This window comes from Astyanax mexicanus, unplaced genomic scaffold, assembly GCF_023375975.1.
Source record: "Astyanax mexicanus isolate ESR-SI-001 unplaced genomic scaffold, AstMex3_surface scaffold_33, whole genome shotgun sequence".
Lineage (NCBI taxonomy): Eukaryota > Metazoa > Chordata > Actinopteri > Characiformes > Acestrorhamphidae > Astyanax > Astyanax mexicanus.
The window spans coordinates 4,488,392-4,501,909 of NW_026040043.1; the positions used below are offsets into that span (position 1 = coordinate 4,488,392).

General features: G+C 41.5%; 2 protein-coding genes across 3 annotated transcripts in view; one reads left to right on the plus strand and one right to left on the minus strand.

The window, feature by feature from the left end:
• LOC125789950 (butyrophilin-like protein 2) overlaps positions 1-6,946 on the minus strand; it is a 41,599-nt gene extending 34,653 nt beyond the window's left edge. Inside the window, exon 1 of the mRNA XM_049473046.1 lies at positions 6,884-6,946. The gene's annotated coding sequence lies outside the window, so the exon portion shown is untranslated. The remainder of the gene's footprint in view (positions 1-6,883) is intronic.
• LOC125789956 (telomerase protein component 1-like) overlaps positions 1-13,518 on the plus strand; it is a 265,125-nt gene that overhangs the window by 197,385 nt on the left and 54,222 nt on the right. The window lies entirely within an intron of this gene.

Below are 13,518 nucleotides of genomic sequence, written 5' to 3' on the forward strand. Positions count from 1 at the left end.
CTGCCCTATAAAAACACACATCAGTTTTGAGTTAAGAAGTATTGCTTGATGGGAATCCTGCCTCGCACAAAGAGCTTTCAATAATCCCATGTTCAAAAATTGTTGGCTTGCATGAAGCTGGAAAGGGTTACAAAAATATCTCCAAAAGCTTTGATGTTCATGTGTCCACGGTAAGACAGTCTACAAATTGAGAAAGTTCAGCACTGTTGTTACTCTCTCGGTGTGGTCATCCTGTAAAGATGACTGCAAGAGCACAGCGCAGAATGATCAATGAGGTGAAGAAGAATCTTAGAGTGTCAGCTAAAGAAATCTCTGGCACATGCTAACAATTCTTCACAACATCCAGCTTCTAGCTAACTAGTTAAGCTAGCTAAAATAATTTTCCTTCATTATAGTTTACAGTAATCCTGCAATCCTAGTCTACAAGTCACAAAGACTATCACAAGCTGTATTTTATTAAATGGGTTTTATCTGTGTGTTTTGATTCAGATGAGTCTTTTTAACCAACTTCTCACAGTTTACATGTTTAGATCCGTTCCCTTTCTTCTAGGAAAATCGCTTTATATCCAGATCTGTTTTAACGTCAGCTCGCTGCACCCCGATGGTAAATCTCGAAAAAAAAAAAAAAAAAAAAAAAAAATCCTGCCCGGGGAGGGGGGTGGGGCTTCCCCACTCACCTCCACGCGCAGCAAAACCAGCAAGCTGATTGGCTGTTTCTACTGAAAGGCGGAACTTTCTCCATGAGATTTCCCACACCGCGCTCAGTGGTGTCTCTCCTCGTTAATAGCACAGCTGAGCTGAGTGAAACGAGTCGTTCCTGGAGACGCCCCTGATCTGAGGTATCATTGTTGTGGGGGACAAATCCACCTGTTTCTACATGTCCCACCCATCCCCCCCCCGGTTCCTACGCCTATGCGCGCAAGCGCAGTGTTCCTTCCAGACCCGATTTGCATATATTAGACTTGCAAAGGGTTTTAAGCGTTATTGGGGGCCCTCCCCTGCAATACCAGCAGCAAACTATCGAAGCGCTGTGGAGCACAGCAGTTAACACACACAGTCTTGGTCAGAAATGTCATTTTTGGGCCAGAGCGGAAAATTCGTGAGGCACCTAGTAGGACTATCCCCACACTGCAAAAAAAACAAATCTTAGCAAGTGAAATTGTCTAAATTTAAGGCAATAAATCTTATTTTCTTCTCTGATAAGACTTCTTGTCTTACTAAGCATTGTGTAAGTGTTAGATTATTTTGCTTATTTTAGGGATAATTATCTTAATCATTCTTACTTAGAATTTGTATCTTATGTTAAGTAATTTTGTACTCAAAATAAGCACAATCAAGCAGCAATCAAGATATTCTGATTATTGTGTCCAAAAACAGTAACTTTTTTGCTTGATTAAGGTGTTACTTCACTCATTCTTTTTTAAAGAAATCTTACTAAGAACATTTTGCTTACCCCATTGGCAGATTTTTTTTTGCTTAATATACATATATTTGTCTTGATTTGCATATATTTTATCTAGTTTTTGCCAATGGAATTTTTGCAGTGCAACAACCTTTAAGGGGTCACACTTGTGGGGACCAAGTTTTTTGTGTGGAGTAGTGCTGTAGCAGTGTGTGTGTGTGTGTGTGTGTGTGTGTGTGTGTGTGTGTGTGTGTGTGTGTGTGTGTGTGTGTGTGTGTGTGTGTGTGTGTGTGTGAGGAGAAGCATAACCGCGGGAGTAAGTACTCTTACTGACAGGAGTCATCTGTAACTGTAAATAAAAAGAAAATATACACCTATAAGTCACCTTTGGTAGAAAAGGGCTAACAGTGTGGAACAGTCAGTTTTCCACTTTGTTAGTGCAGTGCTGGTACAGGGTCGTTTGCCTGTGTTCAGAGAATCAACAGGTCAGGTGCCACAGTCGTTCACCAGCACCAAAACGACTGCTCAGTGACACTGATGTAGAACAGTCAGAAAGTGACACTGACTATTTTTCTGCTTACGACTCTAAACCAGCAGTGCCGACTTAGAAACGAGTCCGGGCCAAAGTCGCTGGCTATCTGGGGTTATATAAAGCAATAATAATTAACTTCTTGTGTTGAGACATTGAACCACATTGACTTATCTCCATTCCAGTCTATAAATAATAATGAATAGGGCTGAATGGGAAGCATCATTCCAGCATTCATACTGTGCACTAGAACCTCAATAAAGTGTAATTTTAGTAGCAAAGTTCATATAAAATAATATGTAATGCAGTTTATTTATATTCGCAATAAGTATTTCAAACATCACACATGTATCTACACAATTTAGTGAGTGTGGTGAGACTAGACAATCCCGATAAACCATACTTCCTGGAGTCTGAACAGAATAATGTAGCTTTATATAAACGGTATGGCAATTCACTAGATCAGCTGAACTCAGTCTATAGCGATGGGTTAAATGTGTAAATTTATCATGTTAAGTGTAAAATATGGCTGTTTGTAAGCTTAGCTTGCAGTAAATTGCTAAAAACTGAAATATACATTTTAGTCTGGGGCTTGTAGAAGCTTTTACTGATACTGTGTTCTTTTATTAATATTATTTCATGCTGTGCTTGTTTGGTGTTGAGGGCTAACAGTGCTACTCTGTAAACACGCTGTTTTATCAGCTGTAGACAAAGCCGTGAGCCCCGCACCGACTGCCCGCAAGCCGCGCAGCGCACCGACTGCCCGCAAGCCACGCACCGCACCGACTGCAAGCCCTGCACCGACCGCCTGCAAGCCCTGCACCGACCGCCCGCGAGCCCCGCACTACACCGACAGCCCGTGAGCCAACTGCCCCCAGGTGGAGGGTCTCTCTCGACCCGTGGCGCCGCAGCTTTTACCTACAAGCTGCTGAACTAACCACTCAGTAGTGTCCCCACAGCAGTGTTACACTCACACACTTCCCTGCCCCCATCATATTCAGACTTGGCGACCACCTACTCAGCTTAAAACACAAATAAACTGCTTCACTGTGGCACCGCTGCAGTATTTACCAATAGAGGGGAAGAAAAAAACTCTTTATCAGAACATTAGATATCTAGTTAGCTAGTTAGCCCCGCTAGCTAACACTAAATAGCGTACCAGTCGTTTCATATTTGAAGGTTAACCCACCTAACTAACCATCCTAATCGTCTTTTACACTGTTAAAACAGGTAACAGATGTATAAGAAGTGAATGTTGTACTCACCTTTGTTGGTTCAGCGTGTTCAAAAAGAAGAAGGGCTAAAATTATCCTTCGTTTGTGAGCCGCTTCAACTGTTACCGAGACGCGCAAGCGCAGTGTTCCTTCCGGACCCGATTTGCATACATTAGACTTGCAAAGTGTGTTAAGCGGTATCGGGGGGCCCTCCACTGCAATACCAGCAGCAAACTATTGAAGCGCTGTGGAGCACAGCAGTTAACACACACAGTCTTGGTCAGAAATGTCATTTTTGGCCCAGAGCGGAAAATTCGTGAGGCACCTAGTAGGACTATCCCCACACTGCAAAAAAAAACTAAATCTTAGTAAGTGAAATTGTCTAAATTTAAGGCAATAAATCTTATTTTCTTCTCTGATAAGACTTTTTGTCTTACTAAGCATTGTGTAAGTGTTAGATTATTTTGCTTATTTTAGGGATAATTATCTTAATCATTCTTACTTAGAATTTGTATCTTATTTTAAGTAATTTGAACTCAAAATAAGCACAATCAAGCAGCAATCAAGATATTCTGATTATTGTGTCCAAAAACAGTGACTATTTTGCTTGATTAAGGTGTTACTTCACTCATTTTGAGACTTTGCCATTGCTTTTTTTAAGAAATCTTACTAAGAACATTTTGCTTACCCCATTGGCAGACTTTTTTTTGCTTAATATACATATATTTGTCTTAATTTGCATATATTTTATCTAGTTTTTGCCAATGGATTTTTTTCAGTGCAACAACCTTTAAGGGGTCACCCTTGTGGGGACCAGGTTTTTTGTCAGGTTTGGGGGGTGCGCGACCGTTGGTTTTGGGGTCTAGGGATGCTGATTGTTCCGGCATGACCGCGGGAGTAAGTACTCTTACTGACAGGAGTCATCTGTAACTGTAAATAAAAAGAAAATATACAAGTCAGCTTTGGTAGAAAAGGGCTAACAGTGGGGAACAGTCAGTTTTCCACTTTGTTAGTGCAGTGCTGGTACAGGGTCGTTTGCGTGTGTTCAGAGAATCAACAGGTCAGGTGCTTCAGGACCAAAATAACTGCTCAGTGACACTGATGTAGAACAGTCAGAAAGTGACACTGGGCCAGCTGTGGGCCAGAAGTATTTTTCTGCTTACGACTCTAAACCAGCAGTGCCGACTTAGAAACGAGTCCGGGCCAAAGTCGCTGGCTATCTGGGGTTATATAAAGCAATAATAATTAACTTCTTGTGTTGAGACATTGAACCACATTGACTTATCTCCATTCCAGTCTATAAATAATAATGAATAGGGCTGAATGGGAAGCATCATTCCAGCATTCATACCGTGCACTAGAACCTCAATAAAGTGTAATTTTAGTAGCAAAGTTCATATAAAATAATATGTAATGCAGTTTATTTATATTCGCAATAAGTATTTCAAACATCACACATGTATCTTCCCAATTTAGTGAGTGTGGTGAGACTAGACAATCCCGATAAACCATACTTACTGGAGTCTGAACAGAATAATGTAGCTTTATATAAACTGTGTGGCAATTCACTAGATCAGCTGAACTCAGTCTATAGCGATTGGTTAAATGTGTAAATGTATCATGTTAAGTGTAAAATATGGCTGTTTGTAAGCTTAGCTTGCAGTAAATTGCTAAAAACTGAAATATACATTTTAGTCTGGGGCTTGTAAAAGCTTTTACTGATACTGTGTTCTTTTCTTAATATTATTTCATGCTGTGCTTGTTTGGTGGTGAGGGCTAACAGTGCTACTCTGTAAACACGCTCTTTTATCAGTTGTAGACAAAGAAGAAATGTCTTGTTTCAGTCGTGATTACAATAAAGTAAATATTTCATGCTAAAAGAGACAAATTGATGATGGTTGTAATTATTTTTGTGTGCTTTTTACTTTCTGATGGAAAAAATAGCTTACATGCAGGTGGATTTTCCACTATTTATGTAGTACATTTTAGTAGTAATAACAAAAGCTAGTGGAGCTTTAAATATAATTTATAGTGTAATTTACATCTACAGTATTGGAGACCCCTCATTTTTATCTCCTTTTAAGTAAATTTTTTGCCTCACCTTTGATATTGGATTTACTGTGTATGACTGGGATTGACTGACTCCTCTTATTGGTAGTAATAATAATAATAAGAATAATAAGAATAATAATTTTCACCCACATTAAGGAAACAGCAAAGCCACCATGAGATGAATAACAATAGCACCATGCAGACACCCTTTACCCCATTAGTTTAAACACAGTGTATTAACACTGTATTTCTGTGTTCTGTAACACACAAGTGAGCATGTGGCCCAACACACACAAACAGGTTAAAATACTAGAAAACCAGATAAATTAGTGCTAAGAAACAGCAGCACAGAATGCCAGCAGACAATTGGAGACCTCACACTCCGGTCAAATTTTTACAGCATATTACAGTGTCTTTACTGAGGCGAGCTGAAAGTGTACTAAAACAAGTAGTACACTAAAACAAGTAGCACAGTGTTGGCCCAGAACCAGACTTTAAACACTGTAACTTGGTCTTTCATAGCTATGTTAGCTCTGTGGTTCTGTTGCAGCACTGTCCTGCTAGTTTTAGTGTTTTCTTGCTGTAAAGGTGCTTGCACGCTGCACATGGAAGCCATGCTGCTGTCTGCTGACTCCCTTTGGATTCCATTGTTTCTTCAGCGTTAGAGAAGTTTGGCGCTGCTGCGGAGCAGTGCATCCACCCCCTAAAACATGCCTCCACCATGCAAACCCTTAACGCGGTAAGTATAACATGTAAAACACAATCATTCAGAGATAACAAGAGGAAGATCAGAATCAGAGCTTTATTCTGACGTTGAGAGACAGATACAGGTCTACTGATGCTGTAGCCGACTCAAAACACTTACAATGCAAAAGTGCTTACCTAAGTGAGGACTTGTTAGTTGATTAGTTGGATCAAGTGTGCTGTAGTTAAGCAATAAACCCTGCTGATGAACACTGTTATAGAACCAGGACTGAGAAACATTGGGCAGCTAATTCTCACTTTCTCTTCATAACTGCCTTTTACACACTGCTCAACATCACCAGACTGAACGTGGTTTTCACCTCTTTAAATACTTTAATGATCTGTGAAGAAAGATAATAATCCAGATTGTGATACAACCAGAGCTTATAGGACAGCCAGTTTAATACCACTGCTAGCCTCCTCTTTCTGTGCTGCTGTGCTGTGATAACAGTTCAGTGAGCTGTAGCACTTGCTCACATTTAGCATTATTCTCATTAAGACTCTTAAACTCATATTTATTTCAGAGGATCCAGTGATGTTCATCTTAGACACGTAACTTCAAATATAGGCATATGAGGACTACAGAATGACAATTGAAATTTAAATAAATAAAATGAATAGTCAAATCAGATTTGTATCTAGAATCCAAAGGGTGTGCCTGTTTTCTGAAACCTATCTGTATCATACACAGGTGTTATATTTAATGATCTGAGTAATGCAGCTGAAGTGCTATTGATTTTTTATATTATTTAATATTTATAATTTAATTTTTTTCTGCATTAACACAAAAAGGGCGGTGTGAAAATTCACACAAACAGGCTCTGTTTAATCGCCTCTGTTTAATAGGCTGTTTGATTTCTGAACACACAGAGCTTCTTCTTTTTTCTGTAAGCTCCATATAAACTGTATAGAAATCATATTAGAGACAGATCTTTAACTTACCGGCTGAAATATAAAGCGCTGAGCTCTGAAATCTGCTCTCCTCTCTTTCTGATATGGTGTCCGTTAACAGCAGCTTTCAGTTTCCCTCTCTTTCATTAACCCTTTAGACTCCAGCAGAACTGAAGAACAGGAAACCTCTAGAGAGGAGAACACCCACTCCAGAATGTGTTCTGGGTTTGTTTCAGTACTGCAGATATTATTGGTAAAGTTCTATCTAGTAACAGAGAAGCAGATCACTTTGTTTTAATGAAATCTTGAAAATATTTTGTTATACATTTTGCTAAAAGTTTTCAATGTTTTTTTTTCTAGCTGTTTTAAGACATTGCTTACTAATTTGTATTTTTATTAAAAAAATAATATGCATGCATCATAAATGTATAGTTTATTATAATTGCTGTTATAAAAAACAATAATAATAGACTTCTTGTGTTGATGTTAACTGGGACATTGAACCAGACGGTGACTTTTCTTATTTCCATTCCAGTCTATAAATAATAATGAATAGGGGTGAATGGCATCATTCCATGCCTTAGCAGCTCACTTACAGTTGTGGTCAAAAGTTTACATACACTTGTAAAAAAACATAATGTTATGGCTGTCTTGAGTTTTCAATAAGTTCTACAACTCTTATTTTTCTGTGATAGAGTGATCGGAACACATACATGTTTGTCACAAAAAACAGTCATAAAATTTGGTTCTTTCATAAATTTATTATGGGTCTGCTGAAAATGTCACCAAATCTGCTGGGTCAAAAATATACATACAGCAACAAAATTTGTCAATTTTGGTGATGTAGCGAGTTGTGTCAATCAAATTAGCTTCATGTCATGGCCTCTTCACTTCTTGTAAGTGATTCTGATTGACTACAGCTGTTGACTTCTCATGAGCCCATTTAAATAGGGCTCATTTGACCCAGTGATTAGACTCAGCTACAAAAGCTACAATGGGAAAGTCAAAGGAACTCAGTGTGGATCTGAAAAAGCGAATTATTGACTTGAACAAGTCAGGGAAGTCACTTGGAGCCATTTCAAAGCAGCTACAGGTCCCAAGAGCAACTGTGCAGACAATTATACGCAAGTATAAAGTGCATGGAACAGTTGTGTCACTGCCACGATCAGGAAGAAAACGCAAGCTATCACATGCTGCCGAGAGGAGATTGGTCAGGATGGTCAAGAGTCAACCAAGAATCACCAAGAAGCAGGTCTGCAAGGATTTGGAAGCTGATGGAACACAGGTGTCAGTCTCCACAGTCAAGCGTGTTTTACATCGCCATGGACTGAGAGGCTGCCGTGCAAGAAAGAAGCCCTTGCTCCAGAAAAGGCACCTTAAGACTCGGCTGAAGTTTGCTGCTGATCACATGGACAAAGATAAAACCTTCTGGAGGAAAGTTCTCTGGTCAGACGAAACAAAAATTGAGCTGTTTGGCCACAACACCCAGCAATATGTTTGGAGGAGAAAAGGTGAGGCCTTTAATCCCAGGAACACCATGCCTACTGTCAAGCATGGTGGTGGTAGTATTATGCTCTGGGGATGTTTTGCTGCCAGTGGAACTGGTTCTTTGCAGAAAGTAAATGGGATAATGAAGAAGGAGGATTACCTCCAAATTCTGCAGGAAAACTTAAAACCATCAGCCCGAAGGTTGGGTCTTGGGCGCAGTTGGGTGTTCCAACAAGACAATGACCCAAAACACACATCAATAGTGGTAAAGGAATGGCTAAACCAGGCTAGAATTAAGGTTTTAGAATGGCCTTGCCAAAGTCCTGACTTAAACCCCATTGAGAACATGTGGACAGTGCTAAAGAAACGGGTTCATGCAAGAAAACCATCACATTTACCTGAACTGCACCAATTCTGTCAAGAAGAGTGGTCAAACATTCGACCTGAAGCTTGCCAGGAGCTTGTGGATGGCTACCAAAAGCGCCTAGTTGCCGTGAAAATGGCCAAGGGACATGTAACCAAATACTAATGTTGCTGTATGTATATTTTTGACCCAGCAGATTTGGTGACATTTTCAGCAGACCCATAATAAATTTATGAAAGAACCAAATTTTATGACTGTTTTTTTGTGACAAACATGTATGTGTTCCGATCACTCTATCACAGAAAAATAAGAGTTGTAGAACTTATTGAAAACTCAAGACAGCCATAACATTATGTTTTTTTACAAGTGTATGTAAACTTTTGACCACAACTGTACAGTGGCACACTTTGGAAGGTAAAAGGCTTGTTGGGCTCTGTCTGAATTCACTAGTGGGCTAGTGAATTGAGACAGGGCTGGGAAAAAACGCCCTTATAAGGAGACAATGAGCCCAAGAACAGGCGGAAAAACAAGAACGGGCGGAAACTTGAGTCACACTGAGCTCGAAAGAGGGACGGGTGGATTGTAAAGAAAAGCTTGCCAGAGAAGCATTTTATTATTATTTTCTTTTTCAGTATCGTTCATTATAGTTTAAACAACCTCATGGGTCAGATGTTTCATGCTTGCGGGTAGTGATGGGCAGATGAAGCCTCATTGGGTCTATGGCAGGGGTTCTCAACCTTTTCTACATAACGGCCCACCTGTTTATAACTTGAAAGCGCCAAGGCCCCCCTAAAAAATAAATAAATAAATAAATATATATATATATATATATATATATATATATATATATAGAGAGAGAGAGAGAGAGAGAGAGAGAGAGAGAGAGAGAGTATAATAAACTCTTGCTACCGTAACTTTACCCTGAAACTGTGAGATTTAGGCTTTCCAAACATAGTACATGAACTTCTTACTGGAAACATGCTCTATTGTGCTTGCTTTGTATTTTTACCTTTAAATATACACATAAGCAGGGACGTGCACAGGAATCTTGAAGGGCAGTTGCTCTAACCTGAAGAAAGGGCACACATCCCTCCCACCCCCCCCAAGCAGAGTTGCGCTCCTGTTCCCAGCCGCCACCCCCCCCCCCCTACCCCCCCCCCCCCCCGGAAGAGTTGCGCTCCTGCTTCGTTCTATTCTCTCTATCTATCTCTCTCTCTCCGCGCTCTCGTCCAACGTTCATTTACAGCTGAAGCGCGGGTCGTGTGCTGCGCTTTTGAAATAAGAAATCATATTAGCCTATATTATTTTTTCCCCTCCCTCGGAAGGGCAATATCAGCCAAGGACGGCAAAAGGGCAGTTGCCCAAGCACCTTGGGCCATAGCGTCTGCACGGCACTGCACATAAGAGTAGCACGGTTTGACAGGTGAGCACAACTCCACAGAACACCTGATGACTCGGCTCGCCGTGTGTGGGCGTATCCGTGTGGGCGTATCCGTGACGTTTTTTAATTCAAATTATGCAACAGGTGTAGTCAATCATAAGTTTAAGATTTTTAATCAACCTCACAGTGATCTATAGTTCTATAAATCCGTTTTCAGCTTCTCCTCCGTGGCTGAAAGGCAGCTGTTCTGTATGTGAGAGGCTCGTGTGTGTGTGTGCGTGTCTCTCTCACACACAGCTGAGCTGTTTTTGTCGGAGGGCGGGGCTGCGCTCGTGCAGCGGCTCTCTCTATGTAAATGAATGGGATGGGCTGTGCTGGTGGACGGGGAGAGAGTGCGTCTTTCTTGCGGGCGCTCCTCACTAACACTAAAATTTGATTTCAATAGTGTGCGGGCCGCGAGTTTGAAACCCCTGATTTAAAGGGCTCATGCCACTTCTGGTATACGTGTTTAGATGTGTCCTGATTAAATTTTCCTACACAGTCCAGTCTAAATCCACAAGGTTTAACTAGTATTTGATAATTTAGCTGTATTTAGTTATCAGTGGTCTCATCCATGTCATATTATCTTTTAAGTGATTTAATTGCTGTTAAATAATAACATGACTCTTGATCTCTTTTTGACAAGGTACCATCCATTGTTGTATTTTCTAGGATTATCTTGAATGTTACAAACTGTTTTTGGGCAAAACATATAATTTACATTTATTGTGATTCAATTGTAAGTTTCCTGAATTTATCCTCACAAACTGGTATGCTGAAGACTGTATTTTGATCCACTGTTTAATTGAGTTTTCTTTTGGCCTGGTCTATTAGTAATATAAGAAATCTGTCACTAGCCAAAAGCAGGGAGGGGTTTGTTTTATGGCCTTTGTCTAAGCAGCACTTTCCTTCCCGCCAAAGTTTGAAATTGCTCTTAGACCAATTAAAACACAGACACATAGGTAGCTCTTCCCTAAAAGGGCCACATAGCCAATGGGAGCTTCAAGGGCCAAAGCAGGTCCAGAGAGACACTCACAGTCCAGGAGTGAGTCAGTTCAGTTCAGTTAAGAGTTGAGAGAAGTTGGAGAAGGTGGATGGAGAAGTCCAGTTTAGTGAGCCAATGGTTCAGGTTAATTTTCAGGTCTGGTCCTGAGTAGAGGAGATGGAAGGATAGACAGAGAGTAACAGCAGTTAGCTTAGTTTAGTATTTTTAGCTCCAGTTATTGATAGTTTAGCACTCTTAGTATAACTCATTTAATCATCTTCAAGTATATGGTATTAGTTATTCTAGATTAAAATAACTAAGCTATTTTATGATCTACTGAGATCTTCTGCTCGCCAAGGTAGTTAATTCAGTAAACCAACTAGACCAACCGACGGATCACCAAAAAGGGTACTCCAGTCAAGCCAGCTCCAGGGAGGCTTTCCCTGTGCCGAGACTAGAAGCGGGTGTCGACCAGGTGCGCCGCTGGCCCACAGAGCACCATCTTTACCCTGCGGATGGGTTCACATTGGACCCGCTAGGGATGCTAGATATCAGGCGATCAAGAGGTTTAAACAGCGGATGGAACCGATGGGGAGCCCCTTTGTGGACGTCTCAGAGTAAGGCAGTTTGGGTGTTTCTTTCAGTAATTGGTGTTTTGGTTGGTCAAGCCTAGTTTGGTTATTGTCCTTAATTCTTTTCTTAGTATAGATTCATTTCTAGTTATTTGGCGAAAAGGATGAACTTGTAGGTCCTAAAATATCTTAATTATCTACATATTTTAGTGTTTTCATTTGATCGTTTTGATCTCATTACATTTAGACCCTTATTTAGAAATCCTCACTTATTAGCCATCACGGCTCCTGAGGACATCACGGCTCCTGAGGAGATTTGAAGAGTTATTATCTTGGGCTAGGATGAAAATAAAACCCACTAAGTCTCACAGCCTGTCGATCTGCAAGGGCAGACAAACGGCCTCAGTTTCTTTCCAAGTGGCAGGAGAAAGAATCCCGGTGCTCGCAGAACAATCGATTAGAAGCCTGGGCAGAGAATATTCAGTGGATCTTTCAGACAAACACATGGTGACGACAGTCACAGACCAACTAAAACAGGGCTTAAAGCAGATAGACCAGAGCTACCTTCCTGGAAAATACAAAGTCTGGTGCTATCAGACAACACTCTACCATCGTGTGATGTGGCCACTAAAGATGTCTGAAATAACAACAACAGTAGTCAGGAAGTTGGATGCCAAGGCGAATAGTTACATCCGAAAGTGGCTTGGGCTACCTCGATGCTTGTCCGATGCCTCTCTATTTGGAAGAAATGCACTGCAGCTGCCTCTGAGAAATATCACTACTGGTTACAGGCTTGAGAAGGCCAGGCTTGTCCTGGAACTCAGACAGTCAAGTGACCACCATGTCAGAAATGCTGGTGCCAGAATCCGGACAGGTAGAGCATGGAAAGCAGAAGTATGTGTGGACAGTGCCATCTCGAGACTGCAGCACCAAGAACTTGTAGGAAGAACACAACAAGGAAGACAGGGCCTGGGCTAGGGAGAGTCACTAAAGCTGTGGTCTAAAGCATCCCTGAAGGAGAGGAAAAATCTGGTAGTCACAGAGGTGGCAAGGATGGAGGGAGAGAAGCTCTTGGTCAAGTCTATCGGCCAATGCCAGCAAGGCCAGTGGACAAAGTGGGAGGGCATTTTACCAAGATCTGTAAGTTGGAGTGACCTGTGGAGGATGCCTCAGGCAAGGGTGAGTTTGCTCATCCGAGCCACATATGACACCCTTCCTAGTCCAGCAAACCTGGCACGGTGGTATGGTACTGAAGAAAGGTGCAGCCTGTGCAGTACAGCCGTGGGAAATCTTCATCACATCCTAGCTGGCTGCCGGGTGGCCTTGGCCCAGGGTCGCAATAGGTGGAGGCATGACCAGGTGCTGAGGAAGCTGGCGGAACACATTGAAACCAGAAGGCTCCTTGTAAATGAGAAGTCAACATCCCAGCAGAAGCGTGTGGTCAACTTTATACCAGCAGGACATGCCATACAAAGCTGCCCACAACAGGACAGGACATCAGTCCTGACCCCAGGCAAAGATTGGTCAATGACCGCAGATGTCGGTAAGCAGCTACGCTTTCCCACTAACATCACTACTACCACATTGAGACCTGACATCGTTGTGTGGTCATCAATTGAAAAGCGTGTCCTGTTGAACTGACCGTGCCATGGGAGCAGGGCATTCCAGAGGCATATGAGAGGAAGAAGTCACGGTATGCTGACCTAGTGGCAGAATGCCAAGAGAGAGGCTGGAGAGCAACAACTTACCCAGTCGAAGTTGGCTGCCGAGGCTTTGTGAGCCTCTCAACAAATCGCTTTCTGAGAGACATTGGCTTCACATCAACCAAGGCCAAGAGGGTCAGCAAGGATCTTTCAG